This window comes from Gorilla gorilla, chromosome 2 (genome assembly GCF_029281585.2).
Source record: "Gorilla gorilla gorilla isolate KB3781 chromosome 2, NHGRI_mGorGor1-v2.1_pri, whole genome shotgun sequence".
In the NCBI taxonomy this organism is placed as follows: Eukaryota; Metazoa; Chordata; class Mammalia; order Primates; family Hominidae; genus Gorilla; species Gorilla gorilla.
Window position 1 is genome coordinate 154,994,174 of NC_086017.1, and position 14,182 is coordinate 155,008,355.

Genomic DNA, 14,182 nt, shown 5'->3' on the forward strand with positions numbered 1-14,182 from the left:
TGGTAGCAAGGAATTTAAAATATTAAAATAAATGCAGATATATGAAAAAGTGAAACTAAAAATCTGTATCTGTTTTTAATACAAATAGGAGACTTCAAAGGAAACATCATGGCTCAGGCAGCTTTGGGTCACACCTAGGGAGAGCTCAAGTGTATGCATTTCTTTTCCTCTGCCTTAAGTTATGCTTTGGTTTGAGGAGCACCAGAGTGAGAGAAAAAAGAATACTCTCAGAATACCTAATGAAAATATACCACCTAGTAGTTAGATGACCTTGGTCTATTAACCTCTTCTGAGCCTCAGTTTCCTTATTTGTACTATGGGCATGAAAATGCCTGCTTCCTAGAGTTGCTTCTGAGGATTATATGTAATAATGAATTTAAAGGGTTCTGCTTGGTACCCAGCCCTATTTTTCAAGAAGTGTTCACTGGCCCGGCACAGTGGCTCACACCTATAATCCCAGTACTTTGGGAGGCCGACGTGGGTGGATCATTTGAGGCCAGGAGTTCGAGACCAGCCCGGCCAACATGGCAAAAAATGGTCTCCAGTTAAAAAACAAAAACAAAAAAACAAAAAAATTAGCCACGCACAGTGGCACACGCCTGTAATCCCAGCTACTCTGGAGTCTAAGGCACGAGAATCGCATGAACCCGGGAGGCAGAGGTTGCAGTGAGCCAGGATTGCATCACCACACTCCAGGCTGGGTGACAGAGAGAGATCTTGTCTAAAAAAAAAAAAAGAAAAGAAAAAGAAAAGAAAAAAAAGAAGTGTTCACTAGATCTGAATCTAAATGAAATAAAATATTGAAGCAATGGTTTGAGAATATGAGGCACAAGGAACACCTGGGGAACAGAAATAGACAACGTTGGGTTCCTAAGGAATAGAGGGGAAGGCAAAGTCCAACAGGAGGATACAACCAAGATTGTGGGCCTCTCTCAGATCCACTGGATTTAAACTATGTTTACTCAAACCTGTTGAGCTATTTTACACAAGCAGAATTAAATAATAAAATGGCTACTGGGAATATACTTTGTATTACTCCTAAGAAGGGTAATTTGGTAATAGCTATCAAAATGTTAACTGTTGATACCATTTGATTCAGCAACACCTCACCTGAGAATTTATCCTGCAGATATGCTTGCACATGTGTGGAATAATACAATTACAAGAGTATTTATTGCAGATGAAGTAATGGAAAAAACAAATCATTGAGGATGATTGGACCATGGACTAGTTAAATAAATTATGATATAATTCATAAAATGCGCCTGTTAAAAAAGCTGAGGAAACTGCTTGCCTATGAAATAATGTGGCTGTGCTCAAAAGTGTATTGTCAAGTCAAAAGAGCAAGGTGCAGAATGGCATGTCTGGCATGTGTAACAGAAATCTCTATGGCCTCACAACACCCGTTTCCTTTTTGTCCTGGTCAGACATGTAGACTACATTTCCTTGTAGTCAGGTGGGACCATATAACTGAGTTCAGGCCAACTGAATATGGACGGAAATAATATTTATCACTTCCTAGTCCCTAAAAATCCCCCAGATTTTCCATGCTTTCTCTCCTTCCTTCCTTTTTCAGCTTATGTAGAGCATTCGGCAGCGGTTATGAATCCCTAGAGACTAACAGAGAGACTAGATTAAAGGAAGTCAGAGCCATTAATGGCTCCAGGAGAGGAACCCAGTGCCCCATCATTGACCTAAAAAGCCACACTGGATTGAGACATGCACAAGAAATAAACATTTACTACATTAAGCCACTGAGATTTGATGGTATTTTATTAAAGCATTTGGCATATGTTGTGATTTGTGTTGTATTTTTTTAAAGAAGGACATGAAATATTTACCTGTGTATAGAAAGAGTAACTATTGGTTGCTTTGGGGAAGACTGGGGAGAACTTGGTGGCAGGAAGAAGGGCGTTTGGCATAAGAATTTTCTGTGTACCGAGTAAGGGACTAGGGGTGACCTTCTCGGTGCTGGTTTCATATCTATAAATACAGAGGTGACCACTGCTTAGAGCAGTATATGCCAGAATTTTCCCCAATATGATACAAACAGAAAATGATAATATTGGGTCAATGAGGCTAAATTGGAAGGAAATTAGGGTTCTGATGCAGGTGCTCATGGCTGAAGACAAGTCTGGGGCTCTGCTTATCCTTGGTCCAAGGATGAAAAGATCCATATCTCATGACACACCTGTGTTCCATCAGCACACCAGCCGGGGAGTACTGGAAAGGCTTTAACCCCCCGATCCTGATCCCAACTTTAATTCACCCCCTTTTAGGGAATAGAGAGTGACTAGTCTGATTGGTGAATTGGAGAAGAGGAATTAAGTGTGTACCTCTCAGCCTCCTCCTCTGTTCACGTTGGAATTAGCCTACTTGATGAGTGAATCCCCTCTCTCTTCCTCCCGCTCCCAAACTTTGTAAGAGCAGAGCCCAGCATGGAGGCCAATTCTGTCCAGTTGGGTCTCTCTGGGTGTGTAAGTCTTTCTAATTCTGGTGTAAAGGTGAGCAAGTCAGCCCCCAGACCAAGCCCCATTATTTTGCATAGTTTTTGCTCTCCATCTTTCTGATTCCTGTATCTATTTATCCGCTGGCTACAACATGAGGTAGGCAAAAGAGACAATGAATTAACCCTTCAAGATTCTCATATACTCTTTTGTACCTTTTGAACATCAGGCCATGTGAATGTATTACCTAGTCAAAAATATATACATTTTTAAGGAAGATGTCTGTGCAGATTAGTCTGCAGAGACCTCAAGATTGTCCTGGATGAAGGGAAACCATTGCCAGGCTGCAGTTACCAGAATGAGCACAAGGTAGTGATAGTGGGAATGAAGGTGGTTGCGATAGAATGGAAAGAAAGAAACAAGACCAGGAGACATCCATTCACTCAACATGCGTTTTCTTAAAATAAGCCAGGCATATGGCAGGGAGGACTAGCAGGGTTTGTGGGTAAAATAGAGGTAAAAATAGAAAACTCCATAAGGAACCTATGTTTCTGCACCTGGGTGAGTGACTGAGAGAATATGGCTGAGGAGGAGCTGACTCAGCAGGAGTAAGAGGGGTCAGAAAGGCTGAGGGCTCATGGAGGCTTCTGCTCACTAAGTTGGAGGTGCCTGTACATCACTCAGAAATATGTGCCTGGTGGCAAAGTCAGGGCCAAGGAGAAATGATCCAGAATCATCAGTATGGAAAAAATGAGTTGATGAGCATAGATGGGGTATCTGGGAAGTGAGTGCCATAAAAAAGAGCCAAGGATCAAGGACAGAATGCTGGAAGGGGATGCAGTGGCCCTACTAGGGAGAGAGACAACAATCAGAGAGAGGAGGAGAATGAAACCCAGGGCTGCAGAAAGCCAGAGAGAGGTGGAGGATGAGAAGGAGCTGCCACTCCTTCATGCAGGGCTGCCAGGTTTAGCAATACAAACACAGGATGCTGAGTGAAATTGGAACTTCGGATAAACATCAAACACTTTTTCAGAATAATTTTGTAATATTGCATTTGAGACATAATTTTCCCCAGTCATTGACTATGTATCTGAAATTCAGTAAACAGAAAGAGATGTAAGAAGGCAAACTCCAAAAGTGGACCTGGCTGAGAGAATGGCTGGGGAGGAGCCGACTCCACCTTCCCTACTCTGATGTCAGCTGCTGAAAAAAGAAGTTTAAGGACCAAGGGGAAATCCTTTGGGTTTCATAATTAGGAAGTGGTTTTTGATCATTTCTGACTGCCTTACACCAAGAAGTGGGTACAGGAAGTTAAGGAAAAAATGAGTGATGGCAAGGTAGGAACAGTGGGCTCTGGGCCTTTCACAGGGCAGGCTGAGCAGTGGCTTTTTCAGGAATCTGATAAATGGCTCTTGGATGAACAGGAGGAACAAAGGAGAGGGAGAATAAAAGGACAAAGGCCACAAAAGGGAAGGAAGGAGGCAGGAGAGGACATCAGGAAACAGAGTCGTAAGGGCCAAAATAATTAAGATGTGCTAAGTTAAAAAAATTAAAGAAGTGATAAGAGCAGCAAAATTAATAAATTAATGCTTTTAAAATGGGGAGAAATTTTACTCAAAGACATTCAAATCTGTGGACTGGCCAAATTAGGGGATGGTTTTCATGGTAAAAAAATTAAAAAAGCACTCTTCCATTTCTCCAGGTGTTTACCGAAGAGCCCTCGTACGTGGCAGGCACTTGTCAAAGAAATGGGTCAGACTAACAGCTTAGTGCCATTGACAGTTAGGCCATTAAAAGGAGAAGCTGCCTTAGAGGCCACTAGTTGGGGAGAAGTGTGGCAGTAATGGAAAGTGGGGACTATTGCCCCCTCCATTCCTGTCTTAGCAGTTTTGACTTCTCCTGTTTGACACACTGTGAAGCCCTTTTTTTGTTAGATTTTCTTTGGATGAAGGGCTTTTTGCTATTTTTTTTTAAAAAAGGTATAAAACCCTGACCTAATATTCGCCGGGCGCAGCGGCTCACACCTGTAATCCCAGCTCTTTGGGAGGCTGAGGTGGATAGATCACGAGGTCAAGAGATGGAGACCGTCCTGGCCAACATGGTGAAATCCTGTCTCTACTAAAAATACAAAAAAATTAGCTGGGCATGGTGGTGTGCCTCTGTAGTCCCATCTATTCAGGAGGCTGAGACAGGAGAATCGCTTGAACCTGGGAGGTGGAGGTTACAGTGAGCCGAGATCGCGCCACTGCACTCCAGCCTGGCGACAGAGCAAGATTCCATCTCAAAAAAACAAACAAACAAAAAAATAAAAACAACAAAACAAAAACCTGACCTAATATAATCCTCCAGAGAGATCGAGAGACATGTGCAAGGTCAAATGTGTTCAGAGGCAGCACCAAGCTTGGAAATTCTAAACCAGAGATATTTTTCTCTTATTTTATGTATGTGCTTAACTTCACCTCAAACAAGTTTTAAATGATATGCTAGAGTTGAAGTTCCTCCTCTTCTCACCCAGCCCCAGAAATAATCAATGCCCTGAAGTCAGTGCCCTTTCCTTCCATTACTGTATTTATATATTTCATTTATGTGTAGTCATAAACCATAATTAGTATTGCTTGTATATTTTTACTTTATTATATTTGAGACAGGGTCTTGCTTTGTTGCCCAGGCTGGAGTACAGTGGTGTGATCATAGCTCACTGTAACCTTGAACTCGTGGGCTCAAGTGATCTTTCCATCCAAGCCTCCCAAGTAGCTAGGACCCCAGGTGCATACCACCACAACCACCTAATTTTAAAATACTTTTGTATATTTGTGTGTTTTAAAATTGTATCCTAAATACCCTTTTACATTTGTTGAATATAAAAGGCATCCTCTTGCCTTTCACATTCAACATAGATTTTGAGATTTATGTATATTAATATACAAGTGATCTCATCCATTCACTTAAACTGCTGTGTAATGTTCTATGGGATGAACATATCATGATTTGATTTTTTTCCCTTCTCTTGTTACCATTACTAAAAATGCTGCAATGTATATTCTTGTACTTAAGTCTGTGTATACATGTGAGAGTTTCTCCAGAAGTGAAAAATACCTAGAAGTGGGCCTGCTGGGGTATGGGGTATATAAACCTTCAACTTTAGTAGGTATCACCAAATTAGAGGGGCTACCCAATTTATACTCCCATAGTAAAATATAAGAGTATTTCCCCAGATTTTAGCCAATACTTAGTATTGACAAATTTCTAATTTTTGGCAATCTGGTAAGTATGAAATGATATCACATGATCATTATCTTAAAGTTTTTCATTACTAATTAAAAGAACATACACTCCTCATTTGTTGGCCTTTGTGGTATCTCTTTAGTGAATTTTCTGATCTCTTTTACTCAGTATTAGTTTTTCTTATTGATTAGTTCTTAATGTAATCTGGTTACTATTCTGCTTTGGTTATTTAGATTTCAAATACTTTCTTCTATTCTCATGATCTCCTTAAGCTTTTAGACTTTGTCTTTTAACTTTGTTGATGGTGTCTTTTTCATGCAAAAGTTTATTTTAATGTAGTAAAATTTATTCCATTTTTATATTATTATTTGTGCTTTTGGTGATATCTTTAAAAAATATTTTCCTATCCTGATGTCATAAATATATTTTCTCCTAAAGTTATATAGTTTGATTTTTACTTAAGTCTCTAATCCATCTCGGATTTATTTGTGATAAGATGTGAGATAGGGATCTAATTCTTTTTCTTCCATATTGATAGCCAATTGTCCTAGGAAAATTCATAGGTATTTGGTAGTTAATCCTTTTCCCATTTATTTCAGTTGGCTCTTCTGCCATTTTCCAGTGCTTTTTCAAAGACCCAGAAGACATTTACTCTAATAAATATTTTATATCTGTTATCTGATAGCTGTTTAATGTTTAATAGCCTATTTAATGTTTCAAAATACAGGAAAAGCTTTATACAGATAGGCATTCACTGAAGCATTATTTATATTAGTGAAAATTTAGAAACAACTAAAAAATCAAGCACATTTCTATCCATTACAGTTAATTTTTAAAAGTCTGACAGAAGGTTTAGGTTATGATAATAAGTAAGTAAAGCAAGTTACAAAGCTTTAGAGACCATCTGATTTAAGCTACACAGAAAAAAAAATATGTAAATGACTGAATAGAAATTTACCAAAATTTACAGTGGTTGCATAATATTGTGGGATTATTTTAATTATTTCAGATAAAATACTTTCTTGTCACTCTAAATGAATATCTTGTAAAGTTACCATTTATGAAGTTATTCTACAAGTGTAATGGAATCAGTAATGAAAATCACATATATTTTTTAAATTATCTTTTAAAGATCAAGGGATAATAAAAGCTGAAAATGGAAGATAAGAAAAAGTTAAGAACTGGGGACTCAGAATTGTTATATATATATATATATTTTGAGACAGAGTCTTCCTCTGTTGCCCAGGCTGGAGTTCAATGTCTCAATCTCAGCTCACTGCAACCTCCACCTCCCGGCATCAAATTATTCTCTTACCTCAGCCTCCTGAGTAGCTGGAATTACAGGGATGCACCGCCACGCCCAGCTGATTTTTGTATTTTCAGTAGAGACTGGGTTTCACCATGTTGGCCAGGCTCATCATGAACTCCTGACCTCAAGTGATCCACCTGCCTCAGCCTCCCAAAGTGCTGGGATTACAGGTGTGAGCCACTGCATGCCTGGCCATGATTTTTAAGTGTGGTAAAATATCTGAAAAGGACTAATACAGAATCAGGCAGGTGAGCAATAAGCCCTCATTGAATGCCCAAACCTATTGAGTTTTTTCACTCTTTTCAAAAATTACTGGAAGTCGGCAGCAAATCCCTCCAACTAGAAAACTTAGTATTATGAATGTTAACGGTTAAAAACTGGAGGATCGGCCAGGTGCGGTGGCTCATGCCTGTAATCCCAGCATTCTGGGAGGCCGAGGTGGGTGGATCACCTGAGGTTGGGAGTTCAAGACCAGCCTGACCAACACAGAGAAACTCTGTCTCTACTAAAAATACAAAAAATTAGCTGGGCATGATTGCGCATGCCTGTAATCCCAGCTACTCAGGAGGCTGAGGTAGGGAATCGCTTGAACCCGGGAGGTGGAGGTTGCAGTGAGCCAAGATCTCACCGTTGCACTCCAGCCTGGGCAACAAGAGTGAAACTGTCTCAAAAAAAAAAAAAAAAAGGAGGATCACTGAAATATATGCATTTTCATTGAAATTCATAGAAGCAAAACTAAATTACAGAGAAACAGTGAAGGGAGAACAATGTAGAGAAAAATAACAAGTTATCATTGAGAATTTGTGAGACTAGAATACCATAAAGCTATAATTACTTTTCAAGTCTTTAAAATGCTAGAAGTTAGAAATGTCCCATTGTGAACATTATACATACAAAATTGACAGATATAAACACTGTTATTTCACTGGAGGTAGGTAGTGCCTATGACTCCAGGCAAAATTAAGTGGTGAGTTAAGACCAAAACATCTACATAATTCTAAACATTTAACTTGGCAGCATGGAGTTGTAGAAAGGACATTGAACTTGGAGTCAGAAGCCCTGGTCCTAATTGTAGTTCTGTTGTAAATCAAACTTGACCAAGTCACTTAAGCTTCCAGAACTTTGGTTCCTCCTCTGTAGCGTGGGTCATATTTGTTTGTCTTATGGAATAATGGTGAGATTGAATGGACAATGCAACAGGAGAAGCCTTTGTAAATAAAAAAAAATTTCCATGGAAAAGAAAATACACTGTCATTATTATAATTTGGGTGGGGCTGAAGTTTAGGATTTGACTTCCTCACATATAACCTGGTACATTTACTATTTGCCAATTAGTCATAATAGTAAGTAATTTAAAAAAAACTTTCCATAAGGCTGTTACAGTTTTAAAGTTTCCTTCATACACGGTGTCTCATTTATTTCTTTACAACACCTTTGAGTTAAGTGTTTGTGCACACCTCATTTTTACAGAGGTGGAACCAAGGCTCAGAGTTAAGGCCTTAGCTATTTACAAGGCATGTTACTTGCCTTAAGTTACCTACCTTGTAAATAGCCAAGGCCTTGACTCAAATCATAGCTTCTAATTGCAAGTCCATTGCTTTGTTGATAACAACAATAGCAAGTAACAGTTAATATACTTTGAGCACTTACTATGAGCCAGACACTATTCTAAGTGCTTCACATGAATTTTCTCATTTGCAATTCACAATAGTCCTACAAAGTAGTTAGGAATTTGAAGCATAGGATGGTTAATTATCTTACCTAAGATCACACAGCTTGTAAGTGGCATTTGATCCAAGTTATATGGCTCTAGAGATTGGCCTTTTAACTTCAATATCCCATCTCCTACTCATAAGTGGGTTCAGGTCACCCACTCAACTGCTGAATTTGTTCTCATTGAATGCAAATACATCAAGGACAACTAAGTTTTCTAGATCATTGCCATGGCAACAAACCACCAATGGCTAGAAACTCTCCTATGTTTTGCATAAGATTCTTGATGCACAAACTCACCTTTGCTATCTTTGTGACTTTTTGCTAAGGTCAATATCGTACATCCTGGGTTTCCTACCCCTGGACCTAGATGCTCAAACTCCAGGCCTTCTCATTTTCTGCGCACTTGGATTGGCTGCTGCTGGTCCCTTGTGGGCCTGCCATTCATGTGGGGGTTGCCCTACTACCCCTCACTAGCTGTGGTATTGACATAATCATGTGACTTCAGTCTAAGACTGACATGATACCAGCAGGAGAAGAGAAAATAACAGGTGCAAGTGAGAAGAGCCTGGTCCTGCGTCTCACCAAGAGCTACTCATTCCTCAGGAGTCAGGAGCCATGCATCCAAAACAATTAAAACTTTGCACATCAACAATGATTTCTTTCTTTTTTCCAATCTAGAATAGATCTTAATGTTGGCTATTTTTTATTATTACAGGCAAAAGAAACTTCTATCACTTCAGAATATACAGGAGCATCTCAATCCTAGTTTCTTTCTTTGTCTTACTTTTTTTTTTTTTTTGAGTTTGCATTATCTTTTTCAGACCTTAGCTTTGAAGTGTGTATGCAGCTTCCCCCATCACATGACCTCACCAGGGAGCAACTGGCCTGGGGAAGCTGGACTGGGAAGGGCTGAGTCAGCAAGGACCACAGTCACAGCAGGCACCCTTGAGGGGACTGGGGTGAGCAGGAAGCTGTTTGTGCTGAAATCAGCAGAAAGCATGATTTAAAATTAAATTGGTGCATATTTTTAAATGCATTTAAGCACCACTTTAAATGGTACAATAAAAAGCAACACCAAACTTTCTCCATCATGCGCTCCTCAGACTTCTTACTCCAAGGGGAAATCCATGCCCCTTAAGGGCAGATGTTATGGAAGGAAAAAAGGAAGTAGACTAATATTTATAACTTGCCTAACTTTAAACATAACTTTTCTCTTTAGTTCTGAAAGTAACTCTCTAAAGTAGGTATCAATAATCCCTGCTTTATTGATAAGAAAAAATATGCTCAGAGAAATTAACCTACCAAAGGTAAATCTCATCTCAGAGATGAGATTCAATTAGGTCTAACCATAGAACTTTATGCACTTCGCCATGTGATCTTAAAGGCAGAGTTTGAGCTGAAAATGTGATGCTCTAACAGTAAAATTTCAAGACAATTGTCAAGTAGGAAAGGACTTTTTGGGGACGTGAAAAATGAAGTGTTTAGATATTTCCAATTCTCCTAAAAATGAAATTAGGTAAGCCTGTATTTAGTGATGGGCTTGTAAACCATCTTTCTGGAGAAAAACAAAAACAAAACCTCACAAGCCCTGATTTGCACCTTTTGCCAATTTCTGTGGTATAAATACTCCTATTATGGCCCATTTCGAGTTTTCAACAGGCTCACAAAGTTGTTGAATATTTAATAATCAGTTCTCAAAAGCTGGGACAAGCCTGCTCCAGCACTCCACTGCAGTCATTTTATTCCAACGATGTGTTAACTCATCATCTAGGTACTGTTCTCAGGTTTAAAATCTAGACAAAGCTTCCCAGCCTATGGGGGGGTCAAGTGTGCCCGGCACTGTGCTGTGCCACTCTGACTCCCCTTCAATGAAGGCTGTGTTGCCCTTGCTGCAGCAAGTGCTGTCAGTCCCTTTAGGGATTGCCAAGACTGCAGAGAAGCACCTCACCCAACGTCATGCACTTTCCAGAGTGACCCACATCAAAGAACAGAGCAATTTGGTGTTTTAGAGGCCTAGCCTTCTGAATCCAACTGAGAATGACTCTGAGGGCTCATTCTAGCTCCACAGCTTCCCAAGGAGCCAGCCACAATTGTTGGGCCTGCATCTCAGCTTCATTTCTCTCTCTACCCACTCAGGCTTCCTTCCTCTTCTACTGAAAGATGTCAATCTCAAGGGCACTTGATAAACGTCCTGCTCACTACACACTACCTTACGGTCCACCACTTTTCTGGGAACCCATTATATGACAGTTAGAAAGAAAGATGAAGACCACTCGAATTTGCAGGACATTCTTGCTCCACACACCCCAACCTGGGGCAGAACTCGATAAATCAGAGCCCACTTAGCCCTGTGATCAGAAATGGATGTGAAGGGAGCAGCTGGGAGACTCCATAACTCCAGGCAAGCTTAAAAGGCAACAAGAGACAACCAGCTGAATGTGCAGCTTCGTTAGGTCCCGTCCCCTCATGTGCCCAGCTGTCTGTGGAGCCTACCTCAGGCTGTATCTGCTACTAAACAGGAGCTTCCTAATGACCTCAGGAGAGAACAGGGAAATGCAGCTGGGTGGAACTTTAAATAACTACTCGCTGGAGACCAGCAATGATAAATGTGCACTCTTGCCACAGTTTAATATTTTAGAAGGAACAAAGCAATGGGGAAGAGAATTGAAAGATCCATTGTAAATATTATTTACTCAGACTTAAATTACAATGGGAAATCTCTTTTTTTCCCTACCACTCTCTCTCTGTTTTCTGTTCTTTGCTCAGGCTCCTTTTCTCTCCCTCTCTCCCTGCCTTGAATCTCTCTCTGCCTCCTTCCATCCCTACGCAATTATTTGGAGAGCAGACTTTTTAGCAGTTCAGTCCTCTGAGTAGTAAACAATCATCACAGAGCACACGTAATTCACCGTGAGGAGAAATCTGAGGTAGATGCTTGGTTACAAAATAGCCAGCAATTAAGACAGGACAGAGTAGCAGTAAAAAGGAGCTACTGACAAGCAGAGAATGATAGATACATGGTTACATCATTCATTCATTTATCAAGATCCACAGAGAATTCACCATTTGCCAGGAATCATGCAATAAATGTGACCACAAAACAGACCTAGTCTCTGCCCTCCTGGAGCCCACAGTCTAGTGAGACTGTAGACAAGTGACATTGAGAAGACAGACATGAATCAAAACATTATAGAAGTAAATATTAACTTACAACTCAGCTAAAATGCAGTGGGGGAATGTCAGGTGGAGCTATGAGACTGCAGACCTATGAGACAAAAGACCTGGATACTGTAGTATAGTAGCATGGGGACATTTGGGGTGAAGATGAGTGTTCTCCCAGAGGTAATCAGCCCCTAAGAACATCCTCATGTCAGGCCAACAGCCCATGCACATACTGGTGCCGCAAGACTCAGAATACAGAATTTAAGATTTCAGAAAAGACACAAAGGATAAATGCTTGAGGGGATGGCTATCCCATTCTCCATTACGTGATTATTTCACATTGCATGCCTGTATCAAAACATTTTATGTAACCCATAAATAAATATACCTACTATGTACCCACAAAAATAAAAAATAAAAAAATAAAAAAATAAATTAAAAATTAAACATTAAAAAAGATTTCAGAAAAGAGTGGAATTTTTAAAGGTAGATGTTATCAAAAATATTTAATAGTTACAATAAAAATAAAATTTTAATAAAATATAAGATATTATATTGTTCTCTAAGATGAGGTGTCCATATCTTAGAGAATGGAAAGGATGATTTTGGTGTGCAAAGGACATACTGGAACTTCTGTTTATATTTCATTTTATCTCATCCTTTTAAAAAATTCTGATTTGATATCTGCTTTATAATGTATAGAGTATATTGATACAGTAGTCCTTAACATCCAACTTGTAAATAGAAAGGTATATGGATATATTCTCAAAGGCATTTTACTGGTGGGGTGCATAATAAAAAGTTTGGAAGTTAGTATTTGCGTGGTGCATTCTGAAGGCAAGCTTTCAAAAGTGGCCATGGTACCTCATGGCACTTCATGCCCCTAGGAGCAGAGTGTCCCTGTGTTTCTAGATTTCCAATCCCTATTCCAAGATGATCTCTCTCTTCTTCTCTGCCCTTCTCTACTTTAAAAAATATTTTTTTCTAAAACTTTTTATATATACAAAATGATCTTAGAATATTCATGAATAAAATGGCAAAGAGCTGGCAGGAAAAAAAAAAAACAAAAAACAAAAAACAAAAAACTGCCTTCCAGAAAGCAGCAGGCACTTACTGTTACTTAGTTTTGTCCTCTGCTTTGAAATTCCCTTCTTCCAGATTTCTGCATGGCATAGTCCCCACTTCATTAGGACTCAGCTCCGATTCACCTCAGTGAGGCCTTCTCTGCAGGACATATCTAAAGACCCTTCACTCCGAACCTTCTAATTTTGCTAACTTCTCTTCATAGCACTTGCCTCCACTTGGCTCTGGATTACAAATGCTTGTGCTGAACTTCCTTTGTCTATCCCCCTCCAGGAAGTTAAACCCCATGAGCACAAGGACTTCGTTTTGTTCACTGCCATACTTGCAGCACCTAAAACCAATGCCTGGCAAATGGCAAGTGCTCAATAAATAAATATTTTTTGAATGACTAAAGGAATGAAGAAAATCTGTGTGTGTTCAATGACGAAATCAAAACCAAATGGAACATTTAGAGTCTTTAAATACATTTCTGAGGTCATCTCACAGCCAACTTTTTGCCAAAAAAGTTGAATGAAAGTGGAAGAAAACAGCTAAAGCAAATAAATTTTTAGTTTCTTTAGTAACAGCAGATCTCTTAAATAAGGTTTAGGATGAAAGGAGCTACATCCGCCCAAACAGCCTCATCCCATTTACTGCCAAACTTGACAGTCTCTGGAACCATCTCACGTGGTAGGAGCCAAGACTTGTCATGACAGAGAAACACAAATCATGAAGCCCTATTCTCTATTGAAAGGAAGAATAATTGATAGTATCCTACAAATGCTTCTCCACACCCCCAATGCTGATTTATCATCATGAAGCTTGCTTTCTCTCAGTGTGCCTAGAAAAGTTTCTTAAAAAATTTCTTTTCAGTCCTTTGTTTATCCTCCCGAAGAGTGTCCTAGTGTTAACTGTACATATTTATCTCATGGCCCAATGACTCTCTCTGCTCAAGCGATTCCTGTTACAGGAAGAGGTTTGCCCCTGGCCTTATTGAAGCTCAAGTAAAGGAAAAGACTAGAAATGCAAATGTGGTTTACAAATAAATATATGAGAATTAAAACTCTGAATGATGAAAAATCAAAATCACCATTAGGAAAAGTTGGATGGTGAGAAAAAAAAAGGACTTTGATTTATTTATTTAAAGCTACAAAAAATTAATTATTTAATTCTTCAAAAACAAAATTACTTTTAAAAGTCTTATGGTTAGTTGTTTCTATAAGGGCTTCCTTAACGTATCTCTAAAATATGTAGTATTATCAAC

At 39.3% G+C, this 14,182-nt stretch overlaps 1 protein-coding gene across 2 annotated transcripts in view; it reads right to left on the minus strand.

Moving 5' to 3' along the window:
• SLC9A9 (solute carrier family 9 member A9) overlaps positions 1 to 14,182 on the minus strand; it is a 581,917-nt gene that overhangs the window by 544,652 nt on the left and 23,083 nt on the right. The window lies entirely within an intron of this gene.